Source organism: Lithobates pipiens, unplaced genomic scaffold, assembly GCF_037356315.1.
Source record: "Lithobates pipiens isolate NorthernLeopardFrog02 unplaced genomic scaffold, aLitPip1_a1.2 Scaffold_13, whole genome shotgun sequence".
NCBI classification, from domain to species: domain Eukaryota; kingdom Metazoa; phylum Chordata; class Amphibia; order Anura; family Ranidae; genus Lithobates; species Lithobates pipiens.
This window is the reverse complement of record NW_027507718.1, coordinates 404,815,589-404,831,184: the sequence shown is the minus strand read 5'-3', so window position 1 is coordinate 404,831,184 and position 15,596 is coordinate 404,815,589. Positions and strand designations below refer to the sequence as shown.

The following is a 15,596-nucleotide window of genomic DNA, read 5'->3' as shown; positions in this document are numbered from 1 at the left end:
GAATAGGGCCATAATGCAATTGCATGTGGTGAATCTGCAGTTTCAGGGTAAAACGCCCTCTGACAAGTGTCTCCATTGATTGCTTTTCAGAGACGCTTCAGTGTATCCCCATGTGTGAATGAGTCCTAACGTTCTATGCCTTTTCGATTGCTTTTTTTTAATAGGTGCCCCATGTGCCATACAATGTGTTATTTTGGACTTTGGTGTCCCATCCCAAGTACATTCATTTTGCCTGAGCTACTGAGAATCTGATGACTCCTCTCAACAGCCACTGGCCAATCTGATGACTCCTCTCAACAGCCACTGGCCAACGTCCCCCCCTATAATGGTCTTGCTAGAATTGCCCTATGCATGTAGAGAATTGAATGCAGAAAAAGAAGAGGAGAAATGCTTTGCTGCCTCCCCCTTTGACCCTTCCACCCTATGCACAGGCCCTGAGCCCCAGCTGCCTCCAGGGTGTCTCTCCTTTGTCTGGGCTGCTGTCATGTATAGACATTGTGCCAGACTCAGTCCAGGCAGTGTGCTGGATGAGTAGGAAGAGGCAGCATCTCATATGACTGCTCCATCCCTATGTGTAGAGGAGGTAAGAGGTGTGATGTGGTCCTTAGGTATGCAGGGTGTGTGGGTCTATGTGTGCTGATGGGGACATGTACTAGGGACATGTGATTGCTCTTCCATTGCCATGGTGTGGCAGCAAGCATTAGCTGCAAGGAGACAAATGGAGGCAGCCTGACACTCAGGCAGCCTTGGGAGCAGACACAGTCCCAGCACTGGAGGGCTTTCCAGCAGCAGCAGCAGCAGCCTGAGTCTCCTCCATGCACAGCTCTACAAGGTAGAAGGTAGGCTCTCTGTCTATTGTCCATGTCTGGAGCCTCTCCTCCTCTCTGTCCCCCGACTGCTTTGTTCCCTGATCGTCTAATACATTCATTATGGACTGTCATCTCAGACACAATCGGGACTCACCCCAAGCAGGAGTGCAGCGATCCATTGTGGACTTCATTTATTCATTTCTCATCGGTAATGCCCTTATCGATATTCTCCTGATTACCAATATATTTTAGATTTTCAGCACTGCTACTGACTGCTGGTGTACAATGTACTGCCTATGGCTCTGCGCTGCACTGATGCAGGGGTTAATATTCTGCATACTAATGCTGTGCAGCATTGCAGGGGTTAATAGTCTGTATGCTGCTATATTGATCCTTGCAGCATTGGATGGGGTTAATAGAGTGTGCACTACTACACTGATGTGTGGCATTGGAGGGGTTAATAGTCTGAATGCTGCTATATTGAATTGATCCTTGCAGAATTGGATGGCGTTAATAGTGTGTACACTACTATACTGAGTCTATGTGGCATTGGAGGGGTTAATAGTAATGCTATATTAAACCTTGCAGCATTGGGGGGGGGGGGGGGGGGTTAATAGTGTGTACACTACTATACTAATACTGTGTAGCATTGGAGGGGTAGATAATGTGTATACTGCTTTACTGATGTTGTAGAGGGGTTAATAGTGTGCACATTGCTATACTGATCTCAGCAGCATTGGAGGGGTTAATAGGGGATTTACTACTGTACAGATGCTGTGCAGCCTTGTAGGGGTTAATAGTGTTTACACTGCTATACTGATGCTGTGCAGCATTAGAGGGTTTACTGGTGTGTTTGTACACTGCTATATTAGTGCTGTGTGGCATTGCAGGGGTTAATAGTATGTATATTGTTCTACTGATGCTGTGCAGCACTGTACAGGGTTTATTTGGGGGTATACGGCTATATTAGTGTTGTGCAGCATTGGAGGGGTTAATAGTGTGTATACTGCTATATCAGTTCAGTGCAGCATTGGAGGGGTTAATAGTGTGTATACTGCTATATCAGTTCAGTGCAGCATTGGAGGGGTTAATAGTGTGTATATTGTTATATTAATGCTGTGCAGCATTGTAGGAGTTAATCGTGTGTACACTGCTATTTTTGGCGCTGTGCAGCGTTGCAGGGGTTAATGGTGTGTAGCCGGCTCTATAGTGGTGAGCAGCATTGAAGGGGTTATTAGTGGCGTGCCTCCATTGATGGGGACCCCCTCCCCTGGGGGGCAGAGTGTAGTACACCCAGCTGAGATATGTGAGTGATTTCCTGGGGCAGGAGCAGGCTGCACATGACACTAGTGGTTTGTTGTAGGGAGCTCCATGCATCTCATAGAGCAGTCCTGTGCTCAGTGCCTGGAGAAGCCTGCAAACCGACACACTCCATCCATTGTGACAGCGTCAGCATGTGGGAAGAGAGTTCTTATAGAAAACATTGTCTCATCCAGAGCCCCGAGCCTTTGTCATTAGAGATGTAATTGTTTATTGATGGAGCGTACACACAGAAGGTGCATGTCCTTTAAGTGGACCTTTGTTCCTAGTGTTCTTTGTAGGCATTTATATATGGCAGCATGCAAATGGAAATGTCTGTTTTTTTTTTATATCATAAAAATGTATATACCATTTTCCCGAATGTTATCCCTGCAGGTAGCTATCAGAGCTGCTACTTGTTGTTGGTAGGCCAGATGTTCAATGCTTGTTGTTCACAGTTGCTTCAGCACCATTAAGAACTGTCCATTTTACTCTAACAGGGATACATGTTTTAGTATTTTGTATTAGGCCCCTTTCACACTGGGGCGGTGCGGCCGTCGGCGGTAAAGCGCCGCTATTTTTACCATTTTTTACAATATAGTGGTTTGTTGTTTCTTTTAAGAAATTAGTAAAAATGTAAGTATAGTAAAAAAATAAATGTGATGTATGCTCAAGAAAAATAAGTCCACAACAAAAATGTTAACTTACACCATATGTAAATAAAATATAATTACATATGTTATGCACATAAAATTAAACATATACAAAGAGTATATAAATAGTGTTTCAATTTAACTTGCATCCACACTTAAACAAAATCAAGTCCTTGGTTCAGTGTCTGTGATATAAATATATATCTATATATATATAAAATCAACACTAATGTACTCCAGTGAATAATCCAGGAAACCGGAAGCCACCAATCCGCCTCTAGTTGCAGTGCCTGCTCACCTCAAGGATTGATCTGCTATAGGTAAAAACACACTTTGTTAGTGCCTTCCGTATGGACGTTCCGGTTATTTGCACCAATCCCTTTAAAGTGGTCTGCCAATGCCACCTCCGCTTCAGATGTTACTCAAAATATAGAAAGGGAGAACTCCTAGCACAACATATATATATATATATATATATATATATATATATATATATATATATATATCTCACTTTATTAATCTCCATAAAATGCACTCACAATGTAAGTATAAAGGTATGCAAAATTTAAATCAATGTCCAGTACACCGCTCCTCACCAAGACTTCTGGGTTTTTTCAACCCAGAAATTACATCACAGACTCCGCCCAATGTGTTGTGTCACTGGTCACGTGACTTTATATATTACGGACACTCTAAACAATTCCTCTCAGTAATTCCTTTAAATTGGCCAAAATCTGAGCCATGGGTGGCCCTGCCAGCAAAATAGAAGTTGATTGTTTTATGTAAAATAACTCTTCATAGAATTTCAAGGTCCATTGCATAATAAGACAGCAGACAAAATATGAGATTCTGTGCTATATATATATATATATATATATATATATATATATATATATATATATATATAAAACAATAGTAGAAAAGAAAGAAATACCTGTATATTCATAATTATTCAGTCAGACTTGTATTGTAGGCTGATGGACTTACATGCAAAACCTGAAGGCCATGAAAGAAAGAATGAATAAGGAACTAACAAAAAGAAAAAAACAGTTTAAGGGGAGTTGTCTAGTTGACTGTGTAACTGTGTCCGAGTCACTATATGCCCGCCAACAGGTCCATGTGGTTCGCACCTTTTCCTGGTCAGTGCTGTCCCCTGCTACCAGGGTCTGTCTCCATTGCTGTGATGTTGTTGAGTATCTGGGCCAACTACAAAAGATGTGGAGGAGAATTGGTTTCCCAATGGTAAGAGATGACAACATGATCAGCCAACAAGCAATGCCTAAAGATGCCTTAAAAGTTGATTTTCTTTTTTATCGACTTTTGTTAAAGGAGCCAGACAGAGTCACAGCCCAACAGTGCCTACATCCATTTAGATGCAGTCACTGTTCAGGTATTCTGGCAGCTTTGGTCTCTGGCTGTCCGAATACAATAGCCAGGGCATAGTGAACCATGAACAAAAAAAAAAAAAAAGGAATGTTTTAGATTGTGGAGCAGAAAAGAGAACAGTTATGCAGAGCCTTTGTAATGACATTCCCGGGACCCCCTGTGGTGTGTGCAGCGCCCATTGCTATGCATTAGAGAGGTGGCTGTATACGGTTGTGTGCTGGGGGTTGCGTGTGCACTGACTTACAGTAGTCTCCAAATGCACGCTGTCTGCTTTCGGTGCATACTTTAGTGCTTATGCGGGTGCTTTATGCAGCCCCCAGCACACAATCACATACAGATGCCTCTTGTAGTCCATCTCAGTAGGTGGTTGTATGCAAGTGAGGCAGGTTCCTGGAATGCCATTACTCTGCACATTGAATGGGCCCTGTGAATGAGGCCTTATGCCGAGTAGACACCATGAGAAAAATCAGATGAATAATACCACTTTCGAAAGATCGATAATAATCTGATTGTACACAGCTTTTGAGAGCTGATCATGACAGTTCATGGGAAAATATCCGAAGGGACAAGCAAGAAAATTCTTCTCGTACGATAACAGAACTAACAATTTTTGTGTATTTAGTATGGTATTTGTATGAAAAAAAATTGTGTGACCAAGATCGCACATGCTCAGAAACAAAGTATGTTAGAATACATCGCTTTCGAAGTTGTATTCTGTCGTACGAGAATTTTCATAACTTTAGTAACCTATTGGGTTTTCTATATGAGACTAGCATGGCAAAGACAAATGACCATTTACATGATATTCTTATAGTGTGTACAAGGCTTAAAGGAGTTGTAAAGGCAGAAGGATTTATCTTAATGCATTCTATGCATTAAGATTACAAACATTCTGTGTGCAGCAGCCTCCCTCGGCCCACCTAATACTTAAACCCCATCTCTATCCAGCAATGTCCAGGAGTGTCTCGGCCATCCGGGACTCTCCCTCCTGATTGGCTCAGACGCAACAGCGGTGTCATTGGCTCCCACTGCTGTCAATCAAAGTCAGTTAGCCAAATCGGGAGAGAGAGAGGGGGTGGGGCTGAACCACAGCTCCATGTCTGAATGGACACACAGAGCTGCAGCTTGGCTCGGGTGCCCCCAAAGTAAGCTGTTTGCTGTGGGGGCACTCAACAGGAGGAAGGGGCCAGGAGCAGCGAAGAGGGACCCAAGAAGAGGAGGATCCAGGCTGCTCTGTGCAAATCCACTGCAACAGAGCAGGTAAGTATAACATGTTTGTTATTCTTATAGAAAAAAAAAACAAGACTTTACAATCACTTTAAGGGTGCCATATTCATCCATGGTGGGGAGGGCTGAACATCTTCTGTTCCAACATCCATCTGACCAAGGCCTTGTACTCCACCAAACCTATACCAGGGTATGTGTCAGGAAAACCTCCTGTTCACCTTAGAGCAAACAAGACTCCTGGTACGGAGCAAGGAAGAAGCTTTATTCATAGGTATTGATACCTATGGGTGAGGTCCTTAAATGCATAGATTCAAGCGGGGAGTAACACCCAGTGACCACAGACTTAGCTTTTAATAGTAGTAAAAAGTGGAAGTTACAGAAGTTATAAGTCTCTGGGCGTATGCTGGCAGCTCATGGGACTTTATTCTCTGCGTAAGCAAACCTTCCAATCTTATAATATTACCATATATAGTTATAGGAAAGAAAAGCAACGCTTATGTTTGTGAACGATATAATCGTCATCTTGCAATTCCTCATTAAGTGTCCTTAATTAAGCCTATAAGATATAGAGAACAGGCACAAACAGTTCCTTGATAATTCCAACACACGTATCCCCTAACAAAGCAAAGTGTTAGCTGCTTGTGCCATCTGCAATTAAAGGGGTTGTAAAGGTACGCGTTTTTTCACCTTAATGCATCCTATGCATTAAGGTGAAAAAACATCCAATACCACCCCCCCCCCCCCAGCACCCCCATTTTACTTACCTGAGCCCATTCACCTGCTGTGCTTGCCCCCGATGTCCTCTTCGCCACTCAGCCTGGCCGTTGATTGGTAAGAGTGGATGGATTGAAAGCAGCGCAGCCATTGGCTCGCGCTGCTGTCAATTGCATCCAATGACGCGGTGCTTCGGGGTGGGCCCGAGTGATACAGTGAGCGGCTGCAAGAACTAACCACCATGCGAGAGAGCTCGCATGAAGGTGGTTAGTTCTTGCAGGGAGGAGTCAAGACAGCCACCGGGGGGACCCCAGAAGGGTTCAGGGCCACTCTGTGCAAAACGAGCCGCACAGTGGAGGTAAGTATAACATGTTTGTTTTTTGTTTTTTAAAGTGTCTTTACAACCCTTTTTAAGCAATCTCTGCTTAAATTTGTGATCATTTCAAAGTAAATTAAAAAAGAAGTGTGTTATTTTTAAATGCTATAACTGCAAGTGCTGATCTTTTTCTCCGATTTGCAGTACTGTAATCATTTCTCCTGAATGTGGGCTTAATGACATTATTCTAAACATAGACTTCCAAAAGAACAGTTGGATTGATAAGGCAGTGAATAAATCGAGTGTTGGCCCGGCCAGCGTATAGACCCCCCCCCCCCCAGGATAGGACGTCCTGTTTTGATCACACCTCAGCTTTCTTGTACCATGAAGTGGATTATTGAGGCCGCCTCTGTGTAAAGAGTTAATAGAAACCTAGTATCTGCCTCCATGCTTTGTGAAAATTTAATGCCTCCTCAATAATGGTTAGGAAACTGATCTGCTTGTGGGAGTGCTGAAGGGGGGTGGACAGATAGAAAGGGTAAGTGCTGTTTATGGCTATGAGGCTGCTGGTAAATATTCCCCAGCTAATTTTCAATTCATTAACCTGTCAGCCAGATCTGTGTGTTCCCCACAAAGCTCAGTAACTAGGGGTCTGTATTATGCTGTCATTGTGGATCAGTCTGTGTATGGAGCCATTGATAGAACGCCTCATGTCTCTGATATCACATATACCAGAGGAAAACAAAGCAAGGACATTTGTTAAAAAAAAAAAAAAAAAATGATTTTCAACTCTTGGAATCCAGAAGGAATGTATTAGTCCTACAGATGATTCTGGATTCATTTTCTAGATCAACACTGCTAGTGTCTATGAAATGCGGCCTCTCTGCACCTAACTGTCACTGTAGCTAGGCATGCAGCCCATTGCTGCCATTGTATGTTTAGGCAGTACACAACTCTTCTGCTAATTATAGGAAACCTGAAATCAATACAAATGTCCTTATTGGACATATTAGAAGCACAGCAAAGTAATTGCTGCCTTAATCTGGCCATACAATCTAAAATCTATTATACAATTTTCTTATTCAATGTTACATAGTTAGTCAGGTTGAAAAAAAGACATCCAGTTCAACCACAAAAAAAAATAAAAAAATCATACCATCCCATATACCCAATTCTATACCCACAGTTGATCCAGAGGAAGGCAAAAAAAAAAAAACAGCAGAGCATGATCCAATTTGCTGAAGCAGGGGAAAAAATTCCTTCCTGATCCCCAGAGGGGCAATCGGATTTTCCCCGGATCAACTTTACCTATGTCCTTTAGATTTACCGTCAACTATGTCATGCAAGAGCCTGTCTGATTGGCTACAAATTGAAAGTGTTTAAGTTTGACCTCATATTATAAGGTTTTGGCAAATCTAAAGGAAGACAGTACAAGAAAATTGTATAATGTATGGCCAGCCAAAGGTATTGTCTATTCCAACATTCTAAAAACAACATGCTTGAGCCACAGTTTTCCTACTCCTCTTAAAGAGGAACTGCGGTCTGCTCACATAATTTGTAATAAAAATATCTTTGCCATTCTGAAGCTTTCCTCCAACCACTTTGCATATTATTTTATATATACTGTCAGGGCTGGACTGGGACAGAAATTCGGCCCTGGACGTCATCCAGACCGGCCCACTTAAGTTTTGAGTGTCCCATCAGCACCCCCTTACATCAGATTCTCATCACCAGCCCCTTTACATCAGAGTCCTATCACCAGCCCCTTTACATCAGAGTCCTATCACCAGCCCCTTTACACCAGAGTCCTATCACCAGCCCCTTTACATCAGAGTCCTATCCCCAGCCCCTTTACATCAGAGTCCTATCACCAGCCCCTTTACATCAGAGTCCTATCACCAGCCCCTTTACATCAGAGTCCTATCACCAGCCCCTTTACATCAGAGTCCTATCACCAGCCCCTTTACATCAGATTCTCATCACCAGCCCCTTTACATCAGATTCTCATCACCAGCCCCTTTACATCAGAGTCCCATCAGCAGCCCCTTTACATCAGAGTCCCATCACCAGCCCCTTTACATCAGAGTCCCATCACCAGCCCCTTACATCAGAGTCCCATCACCAGCCCCTTACATCAGAGTGTCCCATCACCAGCCCCTTACATCAGAGTGTCCCATCACCAGCCCCTTACATCAGAGTGTCCCATCACCAGCCCCTTACATCAGAGTGTCCCATCACCAGCCCCTTACATCAGAGTGTCCCATCACCAGCCCCTTACATCAGAGTGTCCCATCACCAGCCCCTTACATCAGAGTGTCCCATCACCAGCCCCTTACATCAGATTCTCATCAGCAACCCCCTTACATCAGATTCTCATCAGCAACCCCCTTGCATCAGATTCTCATCAGCAACCCCCTTACATCAGATTCTCATCAGCAGCCCCTTTAAATCAGATTCTCATCAGCAGCCCCTTACATCAGATTTTCATTAGCAGCCCCTTTACATCAGAGTCCCATCAGCAGCCCCTTACATCAGAGTCTCCCCCTCCCACATGTACTCACAGTTCTAAAGGCACGGCAGCTTCTCTTCTTCCTCTTTCCAGTCATGTGATAACAAGTGATAGGGGAGAGAGGAAGGAAAGTCTGCTGACCGTGTCTATCTCCCCCTTCAGGCTGGAGGGAGCAGAAAGCCTAATGCTCTCTCCAGCATATCACAGAAACTGCTCCTCCTGACAGGAGTGAAATCGAGATCACTCACTGTCAGAGAGGAGCCGCTCCAGGACTGCACCAGACCGGCCCACTGAGCCATCAGCCCACCGGGAATCTCCCGCTAGTCCCGATGGCCAGTACATGCCTGTATACTGTGATTCTGTACTTGCCAAATATGCTGCAGAAATCTCCCTCCACTGAGTCTGGCTGCAGCCATTTTAACTGTGGGCAGCTGAAGCTGCTGCCTGTTCACTTCCTGGATTTACACAGACTTAAACGACCTAGAGGATGGGGTAAACAGTTCAATCTCTGTATTTGCAGACGATACTAAGCTAAGCAGCTTAGGGGAAATAAGGGCAATAACGTCTCTGCAGGATGTGGAAACTTTGCAAGAAGATCTGAACAAATTAATGGGGTGGGCAACTACATGGCAAATGAGGTTCAATGTAGAAAAAAAATGTAATGCATTTGGGTGGCAAAAATATGAATGCAATCTATACACTGGGGGGAGAACCTCTGGGGGAATCTAGGATGGAAAAGGACCTGGGGGTCCTAGTAGATGATAGGCTCAGCAATGGCATGGAATGCCAAGCTGCTGCTAACAAAGCAAACAGAATATTGACATGCATTAAAAAGGGGATCAACTCCAAAGATAAAACGATAATTCTCCCGCTCTACAATACTCTGGTCCAGCCGCACCTGGAATATGCTGTCCAGTTCTGGGCACCAGTCCTCAGGAAGGATGTACTGGAAATGGAGCGAGTACAAAGAAGGACAACAAAGCTAATAAATGGTCTGGAGGACATTAATTATGAGGAAAGGTTGCGAGCACTGAACTTATTCTCTCTGGAGAAGAGATGCTTGAGAGGGGATATGATTTCAATATACAAATACCATACTGGTGACACCACAATAGGGATAAAACTATTTTGCGGAAGGGAATTTAACAATTAAAATGAGAAGGTTTAACCTTAAACTGCGTAGAGGGTTCTTTACTGTAAGAGCGGCAAGGATGTGGAATTCCCTTCCACAGGCGGTGGTCTCAGAGAGGAGCATCGATAGTTTTAAGAAACTATTAAATAACACCTGAACGACCACAACATATAGAGATATACAATGTCATACTGACATATAATCACACACATAGGTTGGACTTTTTTTGAACGTCACCTAACTATATACAGAGGCACACCTCCAGCTCTGCAGCCCTGCAGCTCTCATTGGCCCTCTTATGACTCATCCCCCTCCCTTCCTGGAGAGCGAGAGCTATGCATGATGTCATAAGCCTAGGCTTTTTACCAGAGAAGAAACAAGAAGTGGGCTGTCGTGAGGAGGGATTTTAATCCAGGAGGGTGGGGCTTTACATGAAGCACATGGCAGCAAAAGGGTAGTAGGGTGATCATAAAGGAATTTTATTCACATGATACTAGAACATACAAGATACGTGTAACCATACATAAGATACACAAGTAGGTAATAAAATATAAACATACATTGTAATGTTCATATCAATGGTGAGATAAGGTAATAACAAGAAATAAAACAATAACTCAAGGTGAAGCCTCAATAAAATTCCCTGGTTCACCACAATCAGGATTGGATAAAACCATAATTAAACGATATTGCCTGCAGGACCAAATGCCTCACTGGACCTGTAAGGGTGAATAATTTGTAATATTTTGGGAGACCTGAATCGGGAGATATACAAACACGGCGACTGGTGTCTCTACGCGTTTCGTGGCTTCCATGCCACTCGTCAGGAGCGACCATGTGTGGTATCTGGAAGGAAATAAATGTAAGCAAAGGCAGGATGGGCAAGGACGGATATAATTACATCCCGAGGATTACATTTTCACTTCTCACAGATATGCCTTGGTTCCCGTGCCTGCTTTGGTTGGCGCCCGTTTCGTCTCCATGGGGCTCCCTGCGACGGCTCCCGGTTGGGGGTACCCTGGATGGCTTGCGGTGTCCCGCCACCACACCATCATTATATAGAACCCTAGTGAGTATGTATATATTAGCTGTGGGGGTTTATACACTCTACCCCTAATTATATATATTTTTTTAATGCTTTTTTTTTTTCCTTTTGTTTCGAGCCTATTGTCTCATTTGTCGTTTTAACTTTGGACCGTTAAACATTTTATTTCTGCCAGTAAATACCTTATACAGCCCAATTCCTGTTTTTTGTCTGCTAAAATGCCTAGGCTTATGGCATCATGCACAGCTCTTTCACTCTGGTGAGAGTTTGCCAGGAAGGGGGGGGGGGGGGGGGGGTGAGTCATAGGAGGGCCAATGAGAGCTGCAGAGCTGGAGGTGTGCCTCTGTGTAAATCCAGGAAGTGAACAGGCAGCAGCTTCAGCTGCCCACAGTTAAAATGGCTGCAGCTAGACTCAGTGGAGGGAGATTTCTGCAGCATATTTGGCAAGTACAGAATCACAGTATATATAAAATAATATGCAAAGTGGTTGGAGGGAAGCTTCAGAACGGCAAAGATGTTTTTATTACAATTTATGTGAGCAGACTGCAGTTCCTCTTTAAAATAAAAAAAATGGCAGTACAGCGCTGTCTAATAAATTCATACAATAAATGCAAAATTGAAATAAAATGTGAATAAAGAAATATTACTCCAATAAATGAAATACTAAAGCAAAACGTGAATAGAGAAATATCTGCAACTCAATGTGAGATACACACAATAATAACATAAAGCTCATTTCCCATATCAAAGAACAGAAGAACCGACATAGTGTAATACTGTAAACTTCTTTAATAGCAAACAACCATATTGCACTTACATGTCTCCCGTACATAAAAGCGTATAAGGTAAAACATTCAAGCTGGCCGGCTATACAATCGCTGGCCGTCGCTTCCAGGACTAACGTGGATTCATGGTGACGTCAGCACGCCGCTCCTCCCTATGGCAATTCATCAAAAAGGACCTCTTCCAGGGGCACGGGCGGCGTGCTGACTCACCGCCATATATACAGAGTAAATACTGTATATATGTATATTTTTCTGCTAGAATTTGGCAGAAGAAGATGAAATGCCTCTAATGTCTCAATATGTATGCGCATATGGCCATTGGAATTCATTTACATGCATATGCTTTTGTTTATGTGCGTATACATGCAAATCAAGTGTGTGGATGGGGTAATCCGGTTAGTTTTTCTCGTTCATCCCGCTGGTTGAATGAAAAAAAAAAAAAAATGGACTCCTCTATAAGGCTGCCTTAGGCCTCGTTAAGACTTTCGGTTGGGGTGGGCAGCAAAAGTGCATGGTTGAGCCCCGTTTTTGCTGCCCCCCCCCCTTAAGCTGCATATTGCAGCAAGCTTGCTGTATGCTACATATGCAAGTCAATGGGGAAAAACGCAAACGCCCGGCAATCGTATGCAATACATGCGGTTGCAGCGTAGATGTCATCAAAAATGAGGTTAAAACAGGCGGCGAGGAGGTGTCGTATAACTTTCTTACCGCCTATCAGTAGCCTTTGGAGCACAATTTTGGAAGCAGATTGGGCTTCAGAGACGAGGGAGATTTAGACGCCTGTAAATCAACCCTTGGACTATGCCGCATGTGACATTCTCCACTCATACGAATGGAAAATGAACAAACTCTGGCCACCCGCACTCCGGATCGAATGAAAAGTAAAACGTGCCTTTATTTCTTCAAAATGAAAAACTTCACATCACACGAATCACCACAGCAAAGGGAAAAAATATAGAACAAAATATCTGACGCGTTTCAAGCTAAAACCAGCGCTTACTCATAGCTAACGTGTGATGTGAGGTTTTTCATTTTGAAGAAATAAAGGCACGTTTTACTTTTCATTCGATCCGGAGTGCGGCTGTCCAGAGTTTGTTCATTTTCCATTCATTTGGTTTGTGCAATCAGTCCGCACCTGGAACCCCTACTTGCCTGGAGAGTAAGCAGTTTGTCGGTGGACTGACCTGGAGCAGTGGATCTCTATTCTCCACTCATACTTTGAATGCTGAATGGTGATGTGGGATTCCAGCTTTCTGTGACAAGACACTGAAATGAAGAAAGGGATCTTAGTGGGGAGAAGTGGCCCATCAGTTAAATGTTTCCGTGTGGTTTGTGCCGAGGTTCTAGGTGATATGTAGTATGTGCTCATATACTATATTCATGTGTGTTGCTTTAGCAGTCCTGAGTACGACCAATGTCATTGAGATGAATGGCTCTTAATGGGCAATGGTCATTTTCATAGAAGGTAGAAAGTACAGTAAATGAAGGGCTCTCTGTGCAAGTCCTTACTTGCTATCCACAGGGTACAGTGCTGAAGGTGGTCATCCACACTTTGGCCTTTCACTCAGTACATCACCATTTTGAGGCTTAATAACTAACACAGCAGGCAAAGGACACCACTGACAGCAATTAGAATATGAAAAGGTTTGTGGGGAGGGGAACAAATGATGTCTGTAAGTAGCAGAAGCCCCACATTGTGCACATGGCCACTCTCTGTGCAACTATCATTTCCTAGACGGCAGTGCTGACTGCATACTAAAGCCTCTAGTGTTCTCATGTATCATTCTGGATAGCGTCAACTGTTGGCGCTATATAAATCCTGTATAATAATAAATAATCATTCACAAATATCCTCTGATGTGTAACTGTTATCGTTCTGCACTCCTGTGACCCATTTTCAGTAGACTGAAGCCCTCTGTCAGCTGACATCACAGAGTCGGTCCAGGCTCGGGAAAGATTGCGACCATATGATTAGGATCCGCCCATATGCCTGGACTCGCACCAAACTCAGCCTCTCAGTGAGTCGCTGAGAGCCTGTGTCGGCCACCTGTGCCCCCTCCACAGCCCAGCACTCCAGTGAGCGTGGAGGGTCAGAGCAGAGAGGCAGTGAATGACAGTCACCAGCTATCTGCTCAGGGTGCTCTGAGAACTGAGCGATTGGCGTGTTTGTTATCAATCTTAGAGCTGGCGTGGGACTGATGCTGCATCCACCTAGGCATGATTACAAAAAAATAATAATAATCCCATACTTCTCTTTTGAACCTGCTCTCACCCACATTCTAAGTTTATTCTATCTCCCCTATAAAGAAAAGATGCTTATACTTACCTAAACTAAGTGTTCTGTACCAGTCCGGTCACATGGTTGGCTTACAGTGCCAGTTTCAAGAGAGAAGAGGGACAGAGGAGAATGGATGCCCCATAGTATGGCTGACTTCTCCTCTCTGAAGTCGACCACCAAGAGGATCATGTGAGCAGACCAGAGCGCCCTTAGATTAGGTAAGTATAAGCATCTTCCTTCTACATGGTAATTAGTATAGGGTTTAGAATGGGGGGTGGGAGCAGGTTTAAGCTTAGTTAGGTTTCTGACTGGACTTCCACTTCAATGCAGCATGGAAGGAAAAGGACTTGAATAGGGAAAAGCGTGACAGATGATGTCTCCAGATGCTAAACAGCGTGGATGAACAAATCTATCCTGCCAGCTAGAGCCACTAGATACAACCCACAAAATGGAGACAGGGAATGAGGAAAGGAAGAAAACCTCATGTAGAACTCATGCATAACACTTCTTACATTTTAATGCAATAAATTAAAAATGCGCCAAGAATACATTATGCTCTTTGAGGGCCCTTAGTATCCAGAAGTACATCATATTTTCACAGAATACTTAGGAACAAAGCAATATCAACCTTTATTCCTATAATGTAACAAAGAAAGTCTGGCCACCTCTCCAAACATAGTACATATCAGTTGAGGTGCATATAGCAGCAAATTGTCTTAAAGTAGGGCTGTTACTGATTCAAATTTTTGTGTTTGATTAATAGTTTTTTTTTTAAAATGATTAATCGACTAATTTCGATTAATTATAACGCACATACAGATCCAACTACTTTTAGCTGATCTCCTTGCATTGCAACTCTGCATTAGTAAGTGGTAAATGTGGTTTACACTATATACAATCACCCGACACTAGTTAGTTTCCACAATCCATGACTTAACTTCACAGTTCACACAAATACGTTTTAAATTCAAACTGTAGCACTGACATAAGTATTTTTGTTTCCACAGTAGCGTGACAATCCGTCCACCTCCGGTCTAACTAATCACTCTCACCTTATGGCATTGACCCCTGTGCAAAGAAAGGTGGTCAAGCAAGCGGGTATCAAAAATGCTAACATGGACCATAAACTTCTCTCACGTCTCCTTAGATCTCAGCAAGGACACCAGGTCATCGGTAGAAAGAAAAGATCTAAGTGCTCACCGCTTAAGTATAAGATTACATTTTTGTGTTCAAACACAAACTACTCACATAAAGATGATAAAAACACAGCATGTAAAGCCGACAATTGTGTTAGTTCCGTAGGGCAACAGCAGGTGATGACATATGTAGTTCCTCCCCCGTACACGTTACGTTCAATCAGAACTTCAACATCACCGGACTCCTCCCCCTTCCTTCATTAGCAGACGGAGGCACTTGGGGAAGGGGGGGGTGGAGTCCGGTGAC

General features: G+C 43.4%; 1 protein-coding gene across 3 annotated transcripts in view; it reads left to right on the top strand.

Annotated features, from left to right (window-relative positions):
- Positions 1 to 362: 362 nt before the first annotated feature.
- The window catches only part of CRACD (capping protein inhibiting regulator of actin dynamics), a 240,215-nt gene continuing 224,981 nt past the window's right edge, over positions 363 to 15,596 (top strand). Inside the window, exon 1 of one of the 3 annotated variants that reach the window (XM_077477445.1) lies at positions 363 to 583. The gene's annotated coding sequence lies outside the window, so the exon portion shown is untranslated. Of the gene's footprint in view, positions 584 to 640; positions 840 to 867; positions 1,018 to 15,596 lie in introns of those variants that run through there. The other 2 variants (XM_077477446.1, XM_077477448.1) reach the window with 2 other exon arrangements.